The sequence below is a fragment of the Hyperolius riggenbachi genome, chromosome 7, assembly GCF_040937935.1.
Source record: "Hyperolius riggenbachi isolate aHypRig1 chromosome 7, aHypRig1.pri, whole genome shotgun sequence".
Lineage (NCBI taxonomy): Eukaryota > Metazoa > Chordata > Amphibia > Anura > Hyperoliidae > Hyperolius > Hyperolius riggenbachi.
Window position 1 is genome coordinate 233,956,056 of NC_090652.1, and position 22,801 is coordinate 233,978,856.

The 22,801-nt window shown below is 40.2% G+C and overlaps 1 protein-coding gene across 5 annotated transcripts in view; it reads left to right on the forward strand.

The window, feature by feature from the left end:
• Window positions 1–22,801, forward strand: part of ERBB4 (erb-b2 receptor tyrosine kinase 4) — a 1,342,090-nt gene that overhangs the window by 1,095,702 nt on the left and 223,587 nt on the right. The gene's annotated exons all lie outside the window — the stretch shown is intronic.

Below are 22,801 nucleotides of genomic sequence, written 5' to 3' on the forward strand. Positions count from 1 at the left end.
CTTTGGGGTACCTATAATAAATGTGTTTGTATAAATTCAGACAGTTTTTCGTGTCTGCTTTCCGGAGGTAAGTCCACTGCTTTCTCCCAGCAAGTTTTATCAATTTTTATCCTGCTAGCTCCTCTGTTCTCCTATTACGATGTTTATTACAAAGCACACTTTGCAATAGTAATCATGTACTCGTAGCTTTTCTTTCACATAGCCTTGCTAGACTGCAGTGTACAGTCATTCCAGTGACACCCCTAGATCCAGAAATCTGGCCCTGCTCAGGGTGAAGGTAGACAGAGACCAGGCTCAGAGGACTAGAAGTTATATAGGAAAAACAGGTGGAGGAAGGGAGGGTACAGGAAGAGAAAAAATAAAAGGGAGGAGGGACTGTTCTAGGGTCTGTTGTTGTAACGGCCCTAAAGTCTAGTGTTTAATAAATTGAAGGCTTAACAGTGCTGGGTATTGGCCCATGGATTCATCTTAGCGGCAACATTTGACATTACCATCGGAAAACAAAAGAGTGGGGCAAAAATAGTCAGTAGAGGGGCAGTTCAAAGAAGGAACAGTAGTTAATAAAGGTAGCCATCAGGTGCAATCATATACCGTATATACTTGACTATAAGCCGACCCAAGTATAAGCCGAACACCCAACTTTCACCTTAAAAACATAGGAAAAATGACTGACTCGAGTATAAGCCGAAGCAACAAATGCACCAGCATTAGCCTGTAGCAAGTTATCAAACTTAGTCGTTTTTTCTTTTTATGACAATATTATACAGACTTTCCATGGCATACCTCCTTCCCTCTGTGGCTAACCATTACTCCCCTCACCACAATGTTAATAAGCAGTTCAGTGCTAAAGGCCATTTTAGCTTTGCCCCTGCCATGCGCAGAGTTGTAGAGTGATGAAACATTTGGTGTCCATGCTATCCCCCATGCCTCCCCACCCCTGCCAGATTGAAATGTGCGCCACTGCCAGACCTGTGATGTCTGCGTCCCCATCAGGAGCCCAGCGTTAATGGCCACTTTAGACCTGTCCCCCACCATGTACAGAGTTGTCGTGATAAAACATATCTATATTGGTATCCGTGTCACTCTTCCCCCTTCCCCCTTCCCCGGGAAATGTGATAAACCGCCAGACCTGTGGTGATTCTGTGTCACATCATCTGGATATGGAGAGCGATGTGTGTAAATTTCACATGCCGGTCCACGCTGTAAGGATTCCTCTGCAGCGTCAGATGCAGGCTCATTGCTGTCACATTGTTATCACATGCACCACTGAGTGCTGGAATGATAGTGATGAGCCTGCAACTGACCAACATGAGGGATCCCAACGCGGACCGGACCAACATGTGAAATCGCTCTCTGGGACACAGAATAACCACAGGTCTGGCGGTTTCTCACATTTCCCGGGTGGGGGGCTGGGGGAAGAGTGACACGGATACCAAATGTTTTATCGCTACAAGCCTGTACATTGTGATCACGGTGGGGGCGGAGTTAAAATGGTCATTAACGCTGGGCTCCTGACAGGGACACAATCACCACAGGACTGGCGGTTTCTCACCTATCAGTTTAGCATCCGGGATGGGGGGAGGTGGAGGAAGAGTGACATGGATACCAAATGTTTTATCACTACATCTCTGTACATGGCGATCACGGTGGGGGCGGGGCTAAAGCGACCAATACTGCTGGTCTTATTAGTCACATTGCGGTGGGAGAAGGGCACTCGGGAGGCAAACTATTGACTGTTGACTCGAGTATAGGCCAAGACCCACACTTCTGAGCCACTTTTGTGACCTCAAAAACTCGGCTTATACTCGAGTATATACGGTAGCATAAAGAGACCATGGAGGCAGGCAGAACATCAGAGATAGCCAGATGATATCAATGCAACAGACAGAAAGGACCCACACTGGAGTTGGAACACTCTAATGGCCAGCTGAAATGGACAGTGCAGTATCTGCTTTGGTAGTCTATTGTAATCCTTTTGCAGTCAAGAGCTGATGCAGGAAATTGATTCTATTTTTAACATTGGATCTGTCAACATGTCCTTTTTGCAGTTCCTAAAATAGATAAAGTGTCTGTTTTTTTTTGTCTAAACCAACCAGATCTCACCAAGTGTAAACCAAGCCAGATCTCAGTATTATATCATCACACTTAACTGTTTTTAAAGGCTGGTGGTATGTCACAATTTGGGCTTCCACTGGAATGTGCAGTTCACAAGTAAGGCTTAGGGATGAACTGATTTCCATGGAATTTTGATTTCTAAGTTTCCGATTGCTTGTTGTGTTGCCATCTTAAAGGGACTCCGAGCACCTCTCATGAGCATGCCTTTAAGACTCTGACCAGTACTGCAAAGTACTTAAAGATGCATACGTGTCTGTAGTTTGTGCTCTCCCCTTTCATTTGATGCCTGAATCGCCATTCTACACCAAATAGTTTTCATTCCATTTCACTTTAAAATTCGTGGCTGCCATCTTGGCTATGTTATAACTTCCGGGTCACCCCTGTCTTCTCTGTTAGAAAAGTGCATCACTAAATGAAGCCGGAAGAGGAAGTGACACACATGGCCATTGCAAGAGGCTCCTCCAGAGGGGTCATAGCACGACTTTGTTGGAAGTCGTCTGCCTTAAAAGGAATGCCCATGAGAGCTGCTCGGAGTCCCTTTAACAAGACAAGAGGAATCATTTCTAGTGGTTTTGGGTCACCCTAAGCTGCTTGGGTATTCTATAGAGAATGTGAGTAGCTCTTGAGATATCTTAGATCCAAGTATTGGAAGAGGTTGTGAGTGAGGAAGGCAATAGTAGATCATTGGAGGACTGAAAACATTGGCCAAATGTTTTATATGAGTTCATACCTCTAAGTTATATTACAATGTAGGAGGTGCCCAAAGTTTAAAATTGTTATCTACTGAAAATCTATGCTCTGTGTGTAATATAAATTAATTAATCTCTTAATTGATTCCAATTAGAATTGAATTGAACTTTTTGCCAGATCGGGTGGTAATATATAAGTGTATGAGTACCTTTAGGAGCCGGAGATCAGATTTGCAGAGAGGAGCAAAAGATAAAGGCAAATATATCCTGTTTTATGAAGACGAGTACATTATACTTTGACTAGTAAAATGGATAGCCAAGTCTAGCTGTAGCATTCATATTGGCTTGCAATGGCAAAAGTTTTGTCTAAAGACTAATTGGGCCGTACTATAACCCTGGGTATGAATTGAGGTGTAAAATGACTCACCAATACAGGGTGTAAGCAGAAATATAGGTCATGCTTCTTTCATGCAGATAAGAACAATACAACTGCAGTAGTCATACAAAGCCATGCATGATCCATACAATACAGGCTATAATAAGAATTTTCTCTCTCCAAACCACTCAGTATATCCAAATGGCAAGAAAAACAGTTGTACAAAAGAAGCATCTTTTTACAACCCAGCAATTTTCGAAGACTTTTTTTCTTAAAAAAAAAAAAAAAGATAAAATGTATTCACTTTTATTATACTTTTATCTATTCAAGAAATAATAAATTAATAATTTCATGTCAGGGTGGTCTTTAATTCAGTACAAATCAATACATTGTAGGCATTGAAGTGTGTTAATCTGACAAGTGACTCGAGCATAATCATCCCCTTTCGTATACACAATGAGATGGCATCAATCATTATAGAAAACGCAGAGCCTTTAATGATGAGCGAAGCATCAGTGTCTCTATTTCATTAATGAGCAATCACAGTGTTCTGCGGCTGCTGGGATACACATGTAACAGGGTACTTGCAATAGGCTGGGATATAACAGGATTTCATGCTGCTGAATACTGAAAATATATTGCATATGGTCTTCGTGAACGTCATGATAATCTTTTCTTGAAGAGGAACTGTAACGTCAAAACGTCCCCTGGGGGGTACTCACCTCGGGTGGGGGAAGCCTCCGGATCCTTATGAGGCTTCCCACGCCGTCCTGCATCCCTCGGGGGTCTCGCTGTAGCCCTCCGTGCAGCGGTGACGTCAATATTTACCTTCCCGGCTCCTGCGCAGGCGCTCTGACGGCTGTCGGCTCCGAAGTAGGCGGAAATACCCGATCACCGTCGGGTCTGCTCTACTGCGCAGGCGCAAGTTTCCGGCGCCTGCGCAGTAGAGCGGACCGGACGGAGATCGGGTATTTCCATCTATTTCCGAGCCGAAAGCAGCCACAGTGCCCCCGCTGGAGCCGGCAAAGGTAAATATTGAATCTACAGTCGGGTCTGTCGCCGGCTGTTCGGAGGGCTGCAGCAAGACCCCCGTGGGACAGAGGACGGCGTGGGAAGCCTCATTAGGATCCGGAGGCTCCCCCCCCCCCCGAGGTGAGTACCCCCCAGGGGAGGTTTTTGATGTTACAGAGTCTCTTTAAGCTATGGCTCATTCTATACTAACCTTTAGACTTCTAGCAGTCAGTGCTGCAGTGATTAACTCTTGAAAATGTATAATAAAATGCATTATGATGTACATCCTTAAAGCAAACATGAACTAACGTTTAAATTCAAAATTCAATAATGGGTGGTGCTCTTAGAACTTATATCAAGCAGTTATAGGTCTCCCTGGGTTACAGCATCCCTTCTATTGCCCATTACAGCACTTTTTTTCTTACCTTGTGCTGGGAGCATCTGTACTAATAAACAAGATGGCACATGCCTGGTAGAAGGAATAACTTGTGGGCAAGTGTTTCCCTTTACTGGACATGCAGCATTCATGAACTCACACATGCCCAGTGTAAATTTGCACGTTTACTAGACATGCATGCCTAGTCATGAATGTCAAACAAGAAAGTGCCAAAGCTGGTCTACTGCTTAAAGTGGATCCGAGATAAACTTTTACTCGTTGCCTAGTTGTGCCCCTTACATATAGTTTATAGGGCATTCCTCAAGCCAAATACTTTTTTTTTGTCTTACTACCTTACTTCCCTATAAACTAAACAAGCCTTGCCCACAGCTCCTCCAGTGCCTAGGCATTCTGGGTCCCATGTAGCAAAACGCTTATGGGAGCTCAGTCTGGGGAGGGGGGGGCTTTTCACAAAGGAGGAGGAGGAGGCATTACTAGCCAGAGATTTCAGAGGCAAGAAGTAAAAGAGGGAATTGGAGTTTTCACATGTTTAGAGGTGGAGATGCAGAGCAACTTGCCTGTGTGGGATGATGACTAGCAGAATATGGCTGCTCTCATTGTATCACAGGAAGAAATGATCATATACTGTTGAAGCTGTTTGCAGTTAGATTTGCTGTGTAAACTATTTAAACTTTAGATAACTTTAAATAAGATATATAGACAAGTTGCTTGTTATAGTTAGTTTTTCATCTCAAATCCACTTTAACATCAAGAAAACTGAACTTATGTCATCTGCTCCAATGAACCATCTGCAAATCAATATGGAAAAACCACAAGTTATAACAAATTTAACCTTCCTGGGATCTTAGATCTCTGCAGAGACGCTTGTTGCTTGGAAGGAAAGCTATGTCAAACTTTGACAAGATACTACAGTATAGAAACGTTACTTTACCAACAAAAATCAGCATAGTTAAAGTCATGATCTTCCCAGTAATCCTTTATGGCTGTGAAAGTTGGACTATAAATAAGATCATGCATAGAAAAATGTATGCTTTTCAACTGTGGGTATGGAGAAAGCTACTGAGAGTTCGATGGGCTGCCAGAAGACCTAATCAGTCAATACAGAGTCAATTAGTCAGAGTCGACTAATTGAGGAGGGGGAAAATGGTACTTGAACGTGCTTCCTGTCTAAAGGGCTAAAGGGTTTGAGTGCTTTTGCAGTAAAATATAGTAGCACTGCCCATTATTCAATTTTGAATTAAACATACGCTTTAGGTATGCTTTGAAGTTCTATGTTGTGTAAATATGTAAGTGCTTACGTTTAGAATGTTTAATTAGGTTTTGTTCACCTTTTTTTTAATGCAGAATTGCATCAATATTCATGGTAATTGGGGTGGCATTCCATCTGTTGTCCTTGCAATGGGGTGGGAGAAGAAATACACTCTATATTAGGCTTGGCTGAAACATTGCTATTAATGGTTAGAGAAGAAATGTTTTGCCAATAATGCTGAAAGTGTGAAAAGAGACTCTTCACTTTGACATTTAGGAAATCTTAGCTAAGGTCAGAAATTCTTGCCAAGTTTCCCTTTTAGACAACCATGTCAATGAGCCTTAACATTGCATGTGATGGATTTGTGGTTTGAAGTTGCCTTGTGTAAGCAGAGGCAGTCACCTCATCTGGTCATTGGCCAATTTCTGTGATAATCTTAAGTGCAGAAGACACCTACTAGCCAACTATTCTGAAAAGGAGTGATCAATAGAACCCATCAGAAAGCTTGGCCAATACCTATGACTTTTGCCTGCTTTTTTAGCTTTTCCTGTTTACATCCTAAAGAAGTTTTCAAATGTAATAGAAGTGAAATAGATTTATTTTGGGAAACTTTAATTTCCTTTTTTTCAAGTGATATTATAAAAATGAATGAAGAAAGTTTGTGATTTCACATTCCTTTGTATATCATTGCATGAAAAAGGAGTGTACATTTTCACGAAACTCTTTGTGAAGTTACCCAACAAAAGGAATTCTTCCCTACAACAATCTTTCCTTTCTTTTGCTAATAGGGGTCACTTGGAACTATGTACTACTTTAATCAGAGAGTAACATTTCAGATGCTAAATTAAAATTACATTATTATTTAGTGACAGGTTTAGTACCTATTTAGTGACAGATCCAGTGAAACTTTACAGAATTTATTCTTTAACTCTTTAGCAGCCAATTTATTTAGAGGCTTGTAAATGCTCTAGGCCAGTTTATTTTAGCACTTTTTTTTATTTCTTATCTGTTAGATTTCCTTGCTACTAATTAATACTGCTGTAATGTGTATTTACAACCATTTGTCACTAGGGGCAGTGTGAGACAATAACAGATGACATCTGCTTTCAGTTTCTATAACCACTGCTAGCAGAGAGATATCAAAGCATTTCACAAATTTACAGCACAACGGGTTCTGCCGGCTGAGGTCAAAAGCAGTGCTCTTATCACAAACCAGATAATTCCTCTGAAGCTGCTAATGGGTTAAAGAGCAACCTCATTCAGAGTAGCCAATGCATCTAGTGTGTACTCTGATTCGATTAACTTTCAAAATAGTAATAATCAAGTTTGCTGACACCTAAATATAATTTTAAACATCCTAATAAAATAATTCTAGTGTTATGTTCTAGCACCAAGGCCATTGGGTGGGATTAATGTGTCCTCTGAACCAAATGCCTTTTGGGGACAAAAGTATAGTCCCCATGATCCCTGACGATGACTGTTAGCTGTTAATAAATTAAAAATCGTTTACAAAAAATAGATTTAATAAGACATTGAGCCCATGATAGTGTAGTTTTTTTTTGTAAGTGGGAGATTATCCTATAGACAGATACTCACTAGTAAAGTCACCAACCAGGTGACTAGTTGTAGTGCAGGTGGGCAGAATAAGCCCAACCCCACTTGGGATGAAAGTCATTTACTACAAAACGGTGTGAATATTTCTGGTGGTAAGTCCACCACTACCTCTTTTTAATCAGTTTTTAACAGATGTTATGCCCCATGGCGTCTCTGTATTATCAAGTTTAGACTGTCAGCTGTTAATGCTGTCCTCCAACACCAGGCAAATACAAATTGTCTGAACAGTGGTGCTGGGTAGATAATGTGTCTCTGTGACCATATTGAAGCTCAGTGGCTTATATCACCTAGTAGTTTTTCTGGATATAAGGTAACAACAAAAGTAGAATCTCAGCAATTAACTCCCACTGCCAACCCAACACAGGAAGTGTGGCAGTACTGGTTAAAATAAAAGCTTTTGCAGAAAAGTACCGTAACAACAATCCAAAAAAACGTACAGCATTATATTTATTTTACTTTACACTTATATTGGTAGAGCATCATGTCATTATTTTGATGTTTTTCATTATGTACTACTTTAGTTTTATATTCTTCTGAAGAACATAATGCTAGTCAAATATAAGACTCTCATTAACTATGTATTCTTTCGAAGACTGTCAGGAAGAAGCAGCACATGTGTAGGGTTATTACAACAATAACTTTGTTTCCTTGCTTGTTATCTCTATTCTCTGTTTGCGTCGCTAATACAGATAGAGGCACAATTACTAAGGCAGATGTATATGAGGTTCTTGTTCATCTATTGAGCCTGTGAAATGTACTAACATGTTTTGAACGGAGCGGTTATTTTCAATGCAATAGTTTCCATTGCGCCTCTGAGGGTACCATGGCATGCAGTGTTAAATTTCGACTATGCAGTGCCGGGGGGGTGAATTTGGCATGTGGGCTGTGCTGATTGGCAACTGGTAAGATGATCAATCAGCGGGGTAGGTGTAGCGGTAAGAAGTTAGCATAAGGCGCAGTGGTAAGAAGGTTAGTGTTAGGTGTTGTGCCAAGAAAGAAAGCATTAGGTATAGCGGTAGGAAGGATGGTGGAAAAATGCCCATTAATGATCCAATTTCTGGAATGATACGTTGGCTGATCCAATCGTTGCAGCCCACTTACAGACGAGACTATGAGAAACAATCCAATCAGACTAAAAGAATCATTCAGAAAATCTAATCGTTGGTTAAATCAATAGAATTATAGGTCATCCATAGGCACCATTTACGGTACCATGATCCATTGAATTATAGTGTTAGGAGTACTAGTAGGAAGTATAGTGTTAGGTGTTCACAATAGGAGGGTCAGTGAGAGAGTTAGAGAATAGGAGGATTTTTGTAAGAGGGTAGATTGGGATAGGAGTTATAGGAGTTTTACGTAGAAATGAAAACAAATTTTGCATAATCATAATTTTGCATCCTAATTCGCAATTATGATGCGAAATCATAATGCAAAATTTTGGGAAAAATCATAACTAATTGTAAACATAAAAACAATTAAACATAATCAAGAACCTTAATTTTGTAATGTTGCATAATATTTGCATACTCTCATGCTGACTTTAGCAGTTAATAGCACAGCCCCCATACATGCCATAGTCACCATAAAAGTGCAAAGGAAAAATGTTTTTTAAATTCAGAAAAATTACTATGTAAAAAACGTTTTCCTTTGCATTTCTAAAATTGTTTTTTTTTTTTTTTTTTTAAACTCCAAGGTTTTTTTTTTTTTTTAAACTCCAAGGTATTTTTTTTTTTACTTTTTCCCACTCTTCTCCTTAACATGCATAGCAATTTTTGTAACAATGGGTTCTATTCACTAAGGGCAAGTCCGTAAAATCCTTTTGGTTGGTAAAATACCTCATTCTGTGTTTTACACTTTTTTCCCAGATTCACTAAATATTGTCCGCATGAGGCAGAATTTCGGTAATTTACTGAATCAAATCAGAGTGAGAAGCAGGCTTTGTGGCTCTCCCTATTGGCTGCCTGGCTCTCCCTAAAGGCTGCCTGTCAAGTTACCGGTAGAGAGCAGCGAAAAAGTTACTGGCTGCTGGCAAAAAATATCAAACACTTTTGCCTGATTTACCGAACGAGTAAATCTTTGTGAATTGCAATTTCCTGAGGCAATTACTGCACAAGTAATCAATTTACTTCACTAGTTGGTAACTCTAATGTTCAGTGCGGTAATAGATTGGTTTAGAGAATTGGAATTTGGGGAAGTGATTGGTAAAATCAGCTGTTTTCAGCGTTACCAAATGCGGTAATGCTTTGTGAATAGAGCCCAATCACATGTATGGAGGCTTTGCTATTAATCGCTGACGTCGGCATGAAATCGTGTGAAAATTACACCAAGTTACAAATGGATTATACAAGATCAGTTGTATGTCCAATTCTTAATTACAAATGGCCATAACTGCGAAAATGTATGTGAACTTTCACGTAATGGTAATGATCAGATTACAATCATCATTAGTTTCCTGTGAGCTGTGCTTACATAGTATAATACTGGTAATATAATATTACTACTATAGGGCTTCCTCCGACGCCAAACTAATTCTCCTATATACTAAATTTACGCTGCTTTGAACGTCAGAATGTGAGATGTCATATTGTTTGGGCAGAGAACACTATTAAACACCCCCCACCTGATTATTATTTATGAAAACCTTCATTGTAATATTAACTGGGCAGACAGGATAATTTCTGTGCATTCCAAGAACCAGAAAGAAATTACAACACGTCTAACAAGAGTATTTCATGCGGCCAAGTTCCTGGAAAATTACAATGTAATGGTGACAGAATCAGCTGCTGCCCAGCATTTATTCAACGCATTCATGACAGACGCAGTCCAAACCTTATTACTAAACTAGTAATCTCAATTATTGCATTGTACACCATGGTAAAGACAAGGAACACATGTACTCGTTATACTGTACCTTATGCCTTGTTCCTTATTATTAGCATATAGCATTTTACATGCTCTATACAACCTATACCGTACGTGCAAGTTGTTATTTTTTGTTTTGTTTTCTTTCTTCTTAAATAAAAGATATGAACCATAGAATGAAAATTTATTATAGGGAACAATTATACAACTTGAATGACAATTTGATGTTATTATCAGTCTCCTTTGTCTTCTTTTCTATTTATGATATGCCAATACCGCTATGCAACATGGTTCAATTAATAATAAGGGGTGCATTTAACAATCTTGCTTAAACAAGAAGCACAGGCTATGAAATAGGAGAAAAGGACCCTGCTCATTCCAGTTTACATTTTATAGAACTGTCTACCTTCTGAAAGCTACATTTTGTCTATCTGGTCATATAGGCATAAAAGAGGAATTACTCTCCATATGCACTGCTGTCAAAACAGTACTGAAATTCTAAAACAGTGATAATGGCAAAGCAATACATCATCAATTATTTGTAATCGCTCACAATAGATTTGTACATCTGCTTGTCTCTTTTGTGCTTTGACTTTCCCCAATGCCAGCATAGTTTCGGAAATGAAGTTAAGCCACATAAAGATAACAGTTTGCCACACCATATATATTGACCATCGTGTTCCAGTGACACCTGTTACAGGATAAGATGTATTTTGCAGTAAGTGAGCACTAATTCTTGAAGGTACTGCTAGAAGTTGGCTAGAAGTTTCTACAAAGGCCACAAAGGCATGCAATTTGGGTGATTCATCTCTCCCTCTTGTTGCAGAGTTACCAGTGGAGCAGCCGTATCTTAGCTACATGTCCCCACCAGTACTCTCTTCTTCCCCCTCGAGTCACCCAACTACCCTCGGCATCATGATATGGCCAGCTCTGCACAAGGAAGCAATAGCAGGGAAGTACAATAGCTAGAAGCCACTATAACTGTGGCCACTACAGAGGAGGTAAAACCAATAGGCACTACAGGGGAACTTGATGCAGAAGCACTACAGGCCAGCTACAAGAAGGGAACACTATACAGGAGCAACAAACAGAGGTTTGCTATGTTGGAGCATCAAGCATGAAGCACTAAAAGGTAGCTAAAAGCAAAAGGCACTAAAGGGAAGCTAAAAGCAGTTGGCACAACAATGGCATTAGAAGGAAAAGGTACTATTATTATGTTGTTACAATGGGATGCGAAAGTTTGGGCAACCTTGTTAATCGTCATGATTTTCCTGTATAAATCGTTGGTTGTTACGATAAAAAATGTCAGGTAAATATATCATATAGGGGACACACACAGTGATATTTTAGAAGTAAAAATTAAGTTTATTAGATTTACAGAAAGTGTGCAATCATTGTTTAAATAAAGTTAGGCAGGTGCATATATTTGGGCACTGTTGTCATTTTATCGATTCCAAAACCTTTAAAACTAATTATTGGAACTCAAATTGACTTGGAAAGCTCAGTGACCCCTGACCTACATATACAGGTGAATCCAATTATAAGAAAGAGTATTTAAGGGGGTCAGTTGTAAGTTTCCCTCCTCTTATAAATTGGGGGGTCTCAAAACAACTCTCAAATGACCTGAAGACAAAGATTGTTCACCATCATGGTTTAAGGGAAGGATACAGAAAGCTGTCTCAGAGATTCCAGCTGTCTGATTCCACAGTTAGGAACATATTGAGGAAATGGAAGACCACAGGCTCAGTTCAAGTTAAGGCTCGATGTGGCAGACCAAGAAAAATCTTGGATAAACAGAAGAGACGAATGGTAAGACCAGTCAGAGTTAACCCACAGACCAGCACTAAAGATCTATAACATCATCTTGCTGCAAATGGAGTCATTTGCATCCTTCAACCATTCAACACACTTTACACAAGGACATGCTGTATGCAGAGGAAGCGTTTTTGCCGCCCACAGCACAAACAAAGCCACTTGAGGTATGCTAAAGTACATTTGGACAAGCCAGCTTCATTTTAGAATAAGGTGCTGTAAACTGATGAAACTAAAATTGCGTTAATTGGGCATAACAAGGGGGTTATGCATGGAGGAAAAACAACACAGCATTTCAAGAAAAACACCTGCTACCTACAGTAAAATGTGGTGGTGGTTCCATCATGCTGTGGGGCTGTGTGGCCAGTGCAGAGACTGGTAATCTTGTCAAAGTTGAGGGATGCATGGATTCCACTCAGTATCAGCAGATTCTGGAGACCAATGTCCAGGAATCAGTGACAAAGCTGAAGCTGCACCGGGGCTGGATCTTTCAACAAGACAACGACCCTAAATACTGCTCAAAATCCACTAAGGCATTCATGCAGAGGAACAAGTACAACATTCTGGAAGGGCCATCTCAGTCCCCAGACCTACTGTAAATATAATTGAAAATCTGTGGTGGGAGTTAAAGAGAACTGTCCATGCTCGGAAGCCATCAAACCTGAATGAACTTGAGATGTTTTGTAAAGAGGAATGGTCTGAAATACCTTCAACCAGAATCCAGACTCTCATTGGAACCTACAGGAAGCATTTAGAGGCTGTAATTTCTGCAAAAGGAGGATGTACTAAATATTGATTTAATTTCTTTTTTGTGGTGCCCAAATTTATGCCTAATTTTGTTTAAACAATTATCGCACATTTCTGTAAATCCAATAAACTTAATTTCACTTCTCAAATATCACTGTGTGTGTCTATTATATAATATATTTAACTGGCATTTTTTATTGTAACAACCAACGATTTATACAGGAAAATCATGACGATTAACAACGCTGTCTATACTTTCGCATCCCACTGTATATAGCACGTTACAGAGTACATAGTCATAGTTCACTGTCCTCAAGGACCTCACAGTCTAATTCCTACCATAGCCATGGTCTAATGGCTATACCATATTATTATTATGTTTTTGCATAAACCTGACATCTTTTACAGCACTTTAAAGAAGAGTACATAATCATGTCACCAACTGCCCCTCAGAGAAGCTCACAATCTTATCCCTACCATACACTAGTATATGTTGCTGAACTGGGGCATAGCAAGATGACAGGTCACCTTAAAAAAGCACAGAGACAAGATGAGGTTGCTGAGGGAGGAACCTACCACTACCAATAGAGCAGGTAGAGATCTTAAAGGATACCCGAAGTGACATGCCACATGATGAGATAGACATGTGTATGTACAGTGCCTAACACACAAAAAACTATGCTGTGTTCCTTTTTTTTTTCTCTGCCTGAAAGAGTTAAGTATCATGTATGTAGGTGGCTGACTCAGTCCTGACTCAGACAGGAAGTGACTACAGTGTGACCCTCACTGATAGGAAATTCCTCTTTTTATCTCTTTCTTGCTCTCAGAAGCCATTTTCTGCTAGGAAAGGGTTTTATAGTTGTAATTTCTTATCAGTGAGGGTCACACTGCAATCACTTCCTGTCTGAGTCGGGACTGAGCCAGCCATTTACATAACTGATATTTAACTCTTTTAGATAGAGAAAGAAAAAAAGGAACACAGCATAGTTATTTGTGTGCTAGGCACTGTACATACACATGTCTATCTCATCATGTCACATGTCACTTCGGGTATCCTTTAACTACTTAAAGACTGCCCCACGCCAATGGGCATGGTTGCGGCAGCAGCCCCAGGACCGCCTAACGCCAATTGACATCAGGTCCTGGAGCCGGCTACTGAAGGAGATCACGCACAGGGTGCGTGCGCATCTCCTTCTCGGCAGGCGGAGCTCTGCCCCATCTTCAGTCTATTGCCGCTCGGGAGACTGTTAGACGGTGTGATCGCCATCTATTTACACAGTACAGCGCTGCGATCGGCAGCAGCACTGTACTGGGGACAGCCATGGGACACGGTTTTCCCTCTGGGACAAAAGAGCGATCGGCTCTCATAGGCAGAAGCCTATGACAGCCGATTTCCGTGATTGGCCAGCTGGGGGGAGGGAGGGGATTGGCAAAAAAAGCCCAGAAATTGTTAAAAATATGAAAAAAATAAGAACATAAATATTTATTTAAAAAAAATAAACACAAGGGGGGCGATCAGACCCCACCAACAGAGAGCTCTGTTGGTGAGGAGAAAAGGGGGGGGGTGGGTAACTCATGTGCTGTGTTGTGCAGCCTGCAGCTTGGCCTTAAAGCTGCCGTGGCCAATTATGCTAAAAACAGCCTGGTCTTTAGGGGGGTTTACCACTATGGTCCTCAAGTGGTTAAACTGATCTCCACTGGGGTGGAACTGGAGTGAACTTGATGTAGTCACTCTCTTGGAAGAAATAAGGGCCCCAGTTTTGCATAATGGAGCTAGAGACCCGTCACCTGAATATACAACAAACGGCACCTGCGCCAATAGGACCTTCAGCTGTTAAATGGATAAAGGTACAGTATATCCCCATTACTCAAAATACAGTTACAACGATCAAGATATCCACAGCGCTAATAAAAAGTAATTAAACTTGCTAGAGATCTATTTGCCCTCCAGATGAGGGTATAGAACACAATAGAGGGAAGCGGCACCCGAGGATAAATAAAACCCTACTTTAAAAACAGTTAAAATAAAGGGGAAAAGGTGGCCTTCCTTAATAGATGACACAATTTATAAAGCAAAAAGTGTTTATTAAGATGGTGGCGAGTGTCGCTTTTTGCATGCTATTACCTACCTATCGCCCATTACCTCAAGCCAATAATTGTGCCAGTGCAATACCAAAGCCAATCTCTTAGTGTCTTTAGGGCCAATGAATTGTAGCATCTATTGAGGTAAGCCACCTTCTCCCCTTTTTTTTAAACTGTTTTTAACATACTTTTATCTCTCCTTGGATGCCTCTTCCCCCCTCCCCCCTAACCCCCTTTGCTGAAATCCGCTCAGCAATGCAATGTGCACAGTCCCTAAATGATATGACCAACCACGTACAACCTTTCATGACAACAGTTTTCCTTGATGGCATTGACCAATTTCAGAAGGACAATACACCTTATCAGAAGGAAGATTCTCAATATAAAATGCAGAACAACTGAGAGCCAATTAAAAAAGGTTGAAAAAATAATAGGTGTTATAGGATGAGTATCTTCAAGCAAAGATTACCTGAAAGACACCAACTCACCAACCCAAGATACCAAATAATCCTTTCCTCACTCGGGCTTGTGGGGCGACCCCAACGATAATAGCTTCCTAGAAAAGGTAGGGGAGATAGTAACATCACCATACTCAGCCTCCCACCTAACCGTGGGTGTATGTTATTGTTCTCAATAAAAACATCAACCTATTGTGGTGGCTTTCATTTTGTGTTAAGTTCACCACCAGCCTGGAGCTTTTTAGGCAAGATATTTATTACTGAGTATTCGGATAATTGTCACTGATGTTACTTTTGCTAAATTGAATATTGGTTCTAGTTCAAAAATGTTTCATGAATATTTGTGGAAGAAAATAAAACCCGTACAAAGGTTTCAGAATGCTTTGGTAATAGATACTGTGAGAATTCCTCTGTCTGCAAGTGTTTCTTAACCACCCTGGCGTTCTGATTAAATCGCCAGGGTGGCTGCGGGAGGGTTTTTTTTAAATAAAAAAAAAACTATTTCATGCAGCCAACTAAAAGTTGGCTGCATGAAAGCCCACTAGAGGGCGCTCCGGAGGCGATCTTCCGATCGCCTCCGGCGCCCATAATAAACAAGGAAGGCCGCAATGAGCGGCCTTCCTTGTTTTGCTTATATCGTCGCCATAGCAACGAGTGGAGTGACGTCATCGACGTCAGCCGACGTCCTGACGTCAGCCGCCTCCGATCCAGCCCTTAGCGCTGGCCGGAACTTTTTGTTCCGGCTGCGCAGGGCTCAGGCGGCTAGGGGGGCCCTCTTTCGCCGCTGCTCGCGGCGAATCGCCGCAGAGCGGCGGCGATCAGGCAGCACACGCGGCTGGCAAAGTGCCGGCTGCGTGTGCTGCACTTTATTTGATAAAAATCGGCCCAGCAGGGCCTGAGCGGCGACCTCCGGCGGTGTTGGACGAGCTGAGCTCGTCCAGACCGCTCAGGTGGTTAAAAGCATTCTTCTCTACTTGTATGATAGCTTCAATCTATTCTAGCTCATTAAATATCTGATGTCTTTTGTTTTTCAGTTACTTGCTTAAAAATTACGTATCCTTGTTTCACCTTTGGAGAAAGTGCAATCTCTTAAGAGCACATGAAATTTCAGATACAGAACTGAGTTTAATGCTTACTGTCAGACGACCATTAAACACAGGCTGTTCATTTTCTGGTTTCCTTCTATTAGCTGCTCCAGCAGTTTGTATAAATCTGTCTTTATGGCCCATAATTATCTTTCATCTGCCCTTTCATTATCTTCTCTGCATGCGGCAAAGACAATCAAGCTGCCCATCATATAGCTATGAGCTGAACATTGGGTCATGTGACGCTTGATCTAGGGTCAGTGGTGGGGATCTTCTGGCAGACTGACATATCATAGTTAGAAAGTAAGCTTGTCACTTCCACTGTAAAGGACAAAAAACATTACAAGTACACTGAAAGTAACATATATAAATGTAGAAACAGGCTCTCTAAATACAGGTTTTTTTTGTCAGGTTGTTTTTCTTTTTGCTATATAAAAATGCTATTGACCAGGACCAACTAAGCTCATGCAAAACTTTTGTTTGCACAGTAACACTACATTACATAGAACATAAATCTTAGCTATAAACTGCTATATAAAAAAGTATACTCATTTTTTTTTTGTTTAAGTATGCAGCATAGATTGCATGCATGAAAAAGATGCGCCGGGAAATTTGGGCGGCCAATCTCGGCAAGTAGAATTTAGGTAAAATTTACAGACATTCTACGATTCAAATTGACAATTTACGATAGTGATGTAGCAATAAATAATACTGATATTTGAATACAACTAAAAACGAACCCTATTCACACACAAAACCCTCCCTCTACCTATGCCTAACCTTAACTCCCCCATTGCATAATCTCAAAGTGTTAACCGAGGTGACATGTGACATGCGATAAATGTGTATGTACAGTACAAAACATTTTAATAACCAGTCTGTTTTACTTGCTTCATTTTGCTGCCCGAAAGAGATATTTTTTAGGCATGGTAGTGACAGCTTCTGTTTTGTTGGTACCTTGTCAGAAATACAGTAAAGTTCCTGTTATCCAGAATCCAGGCAACTGGAAGTCTCGACTAACTGGCATGCCTGAGGGATAACGGGGACCTCTTTTGTGGGGTTTTCTGTGGGTGCTGGCAGGCTTTGAAATACTTACCAAGGTTCCAGTGATGGCTAGCAGCCTCCCTCCTCCTAGTGGCTTTCCGGCATCTGTGTACGGAAGCTGGAGTGTCACATGACCCGATGCAGGTCATCTTACACTCCAACTCCTGTGCACTGGGGAAGCCGGAAAGCCACTCCGAACCCGCAGGGAAATAGCCAGATATCATTGGAGCCTCAGTAAGTATTTCAGGGGGAAGTGTGGAACTATTTCGGCCGGTTGCTCAAGAAACTGGTGAGCACATGGACACGGCATAAGGCGGTCCCCACCGGTGTCGGATATCTGGGACTTTACTGTATAGTAAATATCTGATAAGAAAATTAGAGCCATAAAAGTTTTCTGTGCAGAATACAACTTCTGAGAGCAGAGGGAGATAAAATACAAGACCTATTGACCTTTCTCTAAGTCTGGGACACTTATTAGGCTGACACTGAGCATAGGCAACAACAAATTCAATCTAGTTTGTAAATGTTTACATATGAAATAAAACCATGGGATATCTTTAAAAAAATAATTTTTAAAAGTAGGAACATAAATATCATTGTTTATCTCATCAGTTTACTTTTACCTCAGGTTCACTTTAGTGCCACTTATCCTCTATAATAAAACCCTATTGTCTCTGTGTCCCATGTCCCTGTGTGTGTTCCATTTGCACACTGCTCATGTGCAGGAACGCAGAGAAGGCAAGGGATGACGGGCAAAGGGCCGGACGGGTCGGCGGGTGTGTACGGGTGTGTGGGCGCGCGCGTGGCAGAAATGTGCGTGCGCAGTGGGCGCATGCGCATTGATAGACCTAGCCTGTTTTTAAATGGGCTTAGGTCCACTAGTCCTAGATAAAACTCTATTTATATCTCATTTACATCTCATTTATCAGTATGAAAGTATGAGCCGATAAACCTCATCAGACATGACACTTATACGATTTATAGTTCTAATCTCCTAAAATTGTTAAAATAATTGTGTTTGATGTCTGCATTATTTGTATCTTCTACTGCTTTACTCCCACGTTTAATAAATTTAACTCCAACACAGTAGAACTGATAAAATGTGCATATAATTGATTTAGGCTATAAGTCAGTGATCCAGCATCTTGCTATGTGTGTCCTAAACAGCATACTAGACAACTTTTACAACAAAGCATTATTATTGGCCAATAGGTTCATCAAGCCCTCCTTTGAACAGGTCTTAGCTAATTATGTGTTTGTTTGTTTTTTGTGTTTTGCTTAGTAAAGTTTGCATGATTTGAATAGGCATAGAGAAAGGCTGCAGTTTTCTGATGGTTTATTAGTGAAATAAGATTTTTTTTTAAGCCTTTTCATTGAATATAGTGTTTTTTTTTTTTGTCCTTTTTAAAGTTTTTAAAACATTTACTTCCTTGAAAACAGGCTTTGTACCTTTTCTAGGTAAGGCTAATTAAGAATGAGGTTAGCTTTATCAGGCAGTCTAAGCTTGCATAGTCCGTGTCTCCCTCATTAGGTAGGTCAAATTAAACGGAAGGTGGTTAAAACAGGAATTAGAACACAGGTATCAAAACAGCAGCAACAAGTCTGGTATTACATTTTAACTAGTAATTTTATCAAACACATTTTGCTTACAGCTTCTCAGATAAGATCAAATGATGGTCTCCATAACAAACCATGCTGCGCATTGGGCATCTTGTGTAGTGTTCTCATGCCTGGAGCAGCAGCACAAGGATGTGTACTGTTGGCCTTGATATGTGTTACTCTGTAAGAAGTCATGTTCAAGAAGTGTGCTGAGCAGTTTGCAAAGTAGAAAAGCATACACAGTATTTAGAAGGATTTGGTCCTGACTGAATAAGTACCGGGATCAGTGAAGAGACTGGACTACAGCTGGAGCAGAATACTCAAAATAACATAATGAATCAAATAGCTTATTTTTTTTTTTACAATATTAATTTATCAATTATTTAGACAGTGCCCCCTCCTCTCCCCTTGTAAAATCTTCCCACTCCCTTTCCTCTCCCCCGATTTGCATTCTAAAATGAATCACCCCATTAGGCAACATCTTTACTGCTGTCTGTCCACTGTGTGGTCTTGGTCTTCCAGACTGCAATGGGAGGATAATCCCACACATCTAAACAGTCTAGGCCAGTGATGGCTAACCTTGGCACTCCAGCTGTGACAAAACTACAAATCCCATCATGCCTCTGCCTCCTTGAGATCTGCTTAGAGCTGTCAGAGTATTGGAAGGCCTCATGGGACTTGTAGTTCCACCACAGCTGGAGTGCCAAGATTAGCCATCACTGGTCGAGGCTGTGACACCACTGGAAGGGCAGGGCCACTTACGCATGTACAGCAACATATAGCTATAGGAAGTGTTTCTGACACTAAAACTAGTATAATTAAAGTGGGTATCATAATAATTTACTACTTTATACGTTATGTCACTACATTATGTCTTAAAGGGAAGGTTCAAGCAAAATAAAAAAATGAGTTTCACTTACCTGGGGCTTCTACCAGCCCCATGCAGCCATCCTGTGCCCTCGTAGTCACTCACTGCTGCTCCAGTCCCCCGGTGGCAGCTTGCCGACCTCGGAGGTCGGCGGGACGCATTGCGTACATTTTTACGCATTCCCGCAAGTGCAGGAACATTAACACATACATTTTTACGCATTACTGGTTCAATGCGTACATTTTTACGCATTGAACCAGTAATGCGTAAAAATGTATGTGTTAATGTTCCTGCACTAGCGGGAATGCGTAAAAATGTACGCAATGCGTTCCGCCGACCTCCGAGGTCGGCAAGCTGCCAGCGGGGGACCAGAGCAGCAGTGAGTGACTACGAGGGCACAGGATGGCTGCATGGGGCTGGTAGAAGCCCCAGGTAAGTGAAACTCATTTTTTTATTTTGCTTGGACATTCCCTTTAAGCTTTTCAGGTGTACCATTCATTGGCTCATTTTAAAGCAGACCATATTTGGTGAAACATCTTTCAGTAGTTCCTTACCAAGTCTGTCCAGTGTGGGTGCATTCAATTCCTTCTAGCTGTATATATCTGAAATGTTACAGACTTAAATGTTATCAGTCTGCAAGAAAAAAGGGGAAAATCTACAAATCACTTTTGAAAAGAAGCGTAAAAGCCAAAGATGGATGTAATCACACCACACAGAATAGGTTAATGGCGTGATAAATTGTGTGCTAAGAAAAATGCAAAAGTAAAGCAATTTGACAACGGGGACGTCTTTTTTTTTTTTGTGCCCCATACCTCCCACTAATGGATCCCTAATGACTGTAATAACATAATGTGTGTTAGTAAATAGATTGCTTGATATCCTATTCAGGAAAGAGATGAACGCAACAGCATTAAGGGGGGAAAAAAACTCACACACCTTGAAGGTTCACAATACAAGCAATTTACACTAAAACTACTAGACTAATTTGAAATGAAATTTTCTATTCTGTTTGTCACAATGAGGCTGTTTCTAAGGTAACATGTCTGGGAAGGTGACATAATCACATAATGAGATTCATTACTTCCTCTTTCCATGAAGCAGGTAGCAGGTTTCATGGGAAGCTCACAACTGGTACTGATGACACAGCGGAGGTGCCATCTCCCGACAGACAGCCTGGGATGATGATGGGCATTATTTCTTGCTGATACAATCATCTTAAGCTGGTATCAGAGATATTGTAAAATGAGTTAGCAAATCGAGAGAAGGTACTGTAACTGTGAAGAGCTGAGACCAAACTGATCCAGCAGCACCCTTTACAATCAAACACAAGCTTGAATCATAGTAAACTAACCTTGTTAAATGCATGGATTGTTTAATGAAAGGGAACTTGAGAAGATATGGAGGCCGCCAATATTTATTTCCTTTTAAACAATACCAGTTGCCTGGCAGTCCTGTTGATCTGGTTGCAGTAGTGTTGGAATCACACACCAGAAACAAGCATGCAACTAATCTTGTCAAACTTGGGTCAGAAAATATGATGGCTATAATAATTAGAAGAGCAGCAGGACAGCCAGGAAATTTGCAGTTTCAAAAAAAGTAAATATGTCAGCCTCCATACCATTGTTACTCAAAGACAGCACAACACGTATCTTACAAAACACAGTCAAGTATGAATGACCTCAGTAATCCTATAACATATGGGGTAACTATATATATATATATATATATATATATATATATATATATATATATATATATATATATACATACATATATATATATATATATATATATGTATCTATACATATATATATATATATATATATATATATATATATATATATATATATGTGTGTGTATGTATATCTGTATGTATTATTATTATTTAGTATTTATATAGCGCCGACATATTACGCAGCGCTGTACAGTGTATATATATATATTATCTTGTCACTAACTGTCCCTCAAAGGAGCTCACAATCTAATCCCTACCATTGCCATATGTCTATATTATGTAGTGTAAGTACTGTAGTCTAGGGCCAATTTAGGGGTAGCCAATTAACTTATCCGTATGTTTTTGGATATATATATATATATATATATATATATATATATATATTGTACGGTAAAAATCTGATAGATCTAATAGGTTTTGGTTGAAGTCCATCTCCACATGTTCAGTAGCCAAGCCTGTTGTTCAGTATAAAATGCTCTCATTACTCAACTGCTGTGTTGTTGTGTACATACAAAGTTTGACAGTTGGAACTCCAAAAAACAGGTAGATAGATAGACAGACAGATAGATAGATGGATAGATGATAGATAGATAGATAGATAGATAGATAGATAGATAGATAGATAGATACTATAGATAGAAATGTATTTCAAATACGTAATATTTCCTTAATACTTCACATTCAAATATACCGTACATATTTAAGTATTAAATGTAATAAAGAAAACCAATTACTATATTCCCTTTAAGAAACAATTTGAATATTAGAGCTAGGAGTATTATTATCATACAAATAGATTTTCCTCGGCCATACAATGATGTGTAGCTAGAGATGACATCATATATACAGGGAGAAAGCCATATATTGCATTCTAAGACAATTATGGACAGTGAATGGCAGATGCTAAGTATTTAGTTAATGAAGCAGTCTCTTAATTTTGTATATCTGCTCATTGTCTGTAGGAGCCATCCCACACATTCACCGTGCAAACCAAGTAGGATGTCATCATGTGCATAAAACATCTTATTAAGCAAGTGATTTCTGCTATTGGCTAGTGC